Raw genomic sequence first — 3669 nt, 5'->3', positions numbered from 1 at the left:
GGGGGGGGGTCCGGCTGGGGGTTGTACTCGCCTGTCACAAAGATCCTTCCTTCAACTTGAGCGAGCGCGCAACCTCGACAGGGCCGACCACGGAGGACCGGGGCGGGGGCGGACGGGGTTGTTCGCGGTCTGCTCGGTCCAGGAGGAATGCCTGCACTGTAAGGCGGCGGGAGACAAAGTTTCTCATTCTGGAAGATTCATCTTGGGAGTCGCGAGAGTGTGACTCTCTTGTTATACTGACGCGACTCTTACTTGCCGACGTCTCTGACTGGTCGGGACGTCTAGCAATTACTACGGCTCGCGGTTTGAGTGAGAAACACGACTTTGCCGTTGACAGTGGTTAACAGTGTCTCTCGCACCGCACCGCACCCTCGAGGTAGATGGGGATGACAGATGCCCTCACTCTGCCGTGTTATCATCAGGCCGGGCCTGAGCACCTGGATTGTCCCGCCGACCTCCCGACCTTGTCCAAGACCTTGTCTCATGTCGGTCCCGCCCGGCCCCGCCCGCAGGCAGCGGTGGCGTTTACAGCCGCCGCGATTCCGCGATGTCGGCGCCACGCCACATGCTCCACGCGGGTTCCTGTCCTGGCACACTTGCACGTGTACCGGCGCCGTGTCGTGCAAGGCAAGTACTCTGTGTTTGTGTGCGACTTGAGGGAGGATCCTCGGAGGCCCTCGATGACACCCCCACCCTCTTGCCCGCCCCGTAGGTTTGCCTTCCTTTACGCGTAGTCCGTTTTGCCCCACCCCGCCCCGCGACACCGCCGCTCTCCTCATGCCCCTGACTACCTAGTATGCCCCTGCGACGACGCGCCCGCTACTTCACTTCACTTTGATACCTGCACATACGGCGAGCAGTGTTCCGAGCCGCGGGTCGGTGGTATTTTACCGCGCCGAGTGCGACTCTCGCACCGCAACCCCCGGGAATATTGTTCCGCGGCGTGGTCCTGGTGCTCCTCACCGCGGAGGCGGTGCCGGGCGCCACCGGCGGCCGCAGCGAAGAAAAGACGCTTTCCATTTCATTAGATTTATTGCTAGTATAGCGCGCCGCGGGCGATCCCCGATTCCGAGCTGAGCGAGCAGGGGGCGCCGAGCCGAGCCGGCGAGCGCCTGGCTGCCTCATGGCTGGCCGCCTCGCCGCCGCGCCGCCCGGGCTGGCAGCCACACGCCGGGCCGCGGGCGGGTCGGGCCTCCTGGCGGCGCGTGGCGTCCCCCTCCACCGAGATTCCGTGGTGTAGCGGTTATCACATCTGCCTAACACGCAGAAGGTCCCCAGTTCGATCCTGGGCGGAATCATATGTTTTACTTCCTCGTACGCATTCTTCCCGTAGGGCTGTAGGGAGTGGCGCCACACTGGGAGCTTGGAATGCTTCGGTATGAGTGGTAGCGTGGCCGAGCGGTCTAAGGCGCTGGTTTAAGGCACCAGTCTCTTCGGAGGCGTGGGTTCGAATCCCACCGCTGCCAGATACTTTTTCGGAGTTGCTTTTTTATACATTTATTTTTCATTGACAAAATTACTACGTAGGCACTTTTTTGTGCTGGGCGGTGTTATCAGACGTTGGTAAAAATTATAAAAACATACATGTTATGTACACTTTTTCACACGCGCTGTTTATAAAATGCAATTGCACGCATGATTTTGTATTTTGTTGTCTTTGTAAGGTACGAACGATATTGTATTTTGGTTATGGTTTCCAACGGTTTACTCTCTCTGATGCTCTCTTGCCGAGGCTGCAAGACAAAGAACTCATTATATGGTCTCGTCTTTGTTACCGGATTTTCCTTCCTTGCATTTTTTCCTCGTTGGCGCGGGTGCGCGCCCTAGCCCCAGGGCGGCCACGGCGCGCCGCCCTCCGCACCGCGGCGCCTAACTGGTGGATTTCTTGCCGCAACCCTGGGCCAGGCCTATATAGTGTAGTTCGGGCCAGCCGTTCTGGGCGTGGCCAACGGAGCATGTTTGTCTGGCTGGCCCCGCCGAGGCCAAAAAGTGAACGGGGAGGGATGGGGTAGCCTTCGGGGTTGAGCTTCAGCCGAGGAGGGAAGCAGGGGCGGCTGTGCATGTGATGGCTTTAAGGGTGCCTGTTGTGTAGGGAGGAGGGAGGGATGGGGGCCAATCTTTCTTCCTTTGTGGTACATCGGGCAAACAGTGATGAATAAAACCCAAACAGGACTGCAAACATGTCACAATAAAGGATGAGGATGGCCGGGGATTGAGGGGGTTTATGGTCAAGGCAAAAGGGGGCACGGGTGTGCACCTCGACCCCCCATCCTCGCCAAAATGTTTCCCATTTAGTAAACGTCTTTTGAAAAGTGCCAATATGAAGGGTGTTGTCACAATTTTAGCCGCCACGGCTAGTGACGTAGACAGACACCACACGCACGATTACACGTGAGGTTTCTGGGGCAGTGCATGGGGCCGGTGGGCGGCCGACACCCACATAGATGTGCTAGGTTGAGTTCTTTTTCCGGTTCCGGCATTCTTAGCGGTGCACACAGCAGGGCAAAAGACGTGAAGAGAAACGGTGCAGCGGAGCAGGGTGACGAGGCATGAGGCGCCGTGCCATTATCACTGTAAAAATTCTTTGTCACGCACGATAACGAAAATACCATGGCTAATTTTTAGTACAAGGGTTTCGTCATGAGTTTTTTGGTTACATGATGGTTTTCTCGTCGCCGTGACGAGAAAACCCATGATGACACCCCTTTACAAAAAAAAATTAGCCATAGTATTTTCGTCATCGTGACAAAGAATTTTTACAGTGTAGCGTGAGTGCATGAATAAGGACTATCCTTTTTGAGCCTGATTGAGTTTTCTGTTTTTGACCCGCGGCTTAGGCCACAACAAGCGGTGGTAGCTGGGGGGCTGAATCTTTGTGTCTCAGCACCTGCTCGCTACCGCTGCACCCGCAACAGCCAACCGCGCGCCCCGCAGCTAGCCGCAGCGCCCGGGGCCCGGGGGAGGGAAACAAACACCAACTAGACTCCATCCCCGTCAACCTGGTCCTCAACTCGTCCCGGCCCGTGTGGGAGGGTACTAGGCCAGAGGCAGGCAGTCTCACCTGACTCTCGCGCCATCAGTCACCCGCCGGTCCACACTCTGTACGGCGAGGGGGAGGCTGGGCGCTGCCGCACCGCGCGCCCCTCGCTCGCTGTGGGTGGTGGGTGCGCACCTCCCCGCACCTCCCCACCTCCCGTGTTTCACCTCCATCCCCCTGTCCACCACCCGCCCTCTCACGTTACCCTCATTAGTTGCTGTTTCCTTATTTTTCCTCGTTTGCCTGCAGTGTTCCCCCCGCGCGCCCCCCACCCCGCTCTGATGCGAGCCTTACCTACATCTCTCATACCTCCCCCTCCCTTCATTATCCCAAGCCCCCCACCCCCTCTCATATCTTAACCTCCGCCGCCCCTTTTACTCTCTTGAATGTCGCCGAGACTCATGTGCCTGGTCTTCGTGGCGGCCCGCAAACGCCATCTCACGCGCTTTTAGGCGCGCAATATATGGTATTGGAGAGAAGGGGTGGAAGGGGCGGGGGTAGCGGACGGCGCAAGTCCTTTCGCTCAGATTTATGGAGCCGTAAGCGTTTTTCGCTGTTGGGTACACTATACCACTTCCCCCTTTTCTTTCGCGGGCTACCTTCCCCTTCCCTCCCTGGCCTTGCTTGCCCCC

At 57.9% G+C, this 3669-nt stretch overlaps 1 protein-coding gene and 2 non-coding genes across 4 annotated transcripts in view; all 3 read left to right on the top strand.

Annotated features, from left to right (window-relative positions):
- The window catches only part of LOC113205779 (gastrula zinc finger protein XlCGF17.1-like), a 52843-nt gene that overhangs the window by 2502 nt on the left and 46672 nt on the right, over positions 1-3669 (top strand). The window lies entirely within an intron of this gene.
- Trnav-aac (transfer RNA valine (anticodon AAC)) lies at positions 1226-1298 on the top strand. The gene has a single exon. It is a non-coding gene; the product is annotated as a tRNA-Val (tRNA).
- On the top strand, positions 1385-1466 carry Trnal-aag (transfer RNA leucine (anticodon AAG)). The gene has a single exon. It is a non-coding gene; the product is annotated as a tRNA-Leu (tRNA).

This window comes from Frankliniella occidentalis, unplaced genomic scaffold (genome assembly GCF_000697945.3).
Source record: "Frankliniella occidentalis isolate FOCC.00 unplaced genomic scaffold, Focc_3.1 Scaffold33, whole genome shotgun sequence".
NCBI lineage: Eukaryota > Metazoa > Arthropoda > Insecta > Thysanoptera > Thripidae > Frankliniella > Frankliniella occidentalis.
The sequence above is the reverse complement of the archived record's forward strand: the minus strand, read 5'-3'. Positions and strand labels throughout refer to the sequence as shown.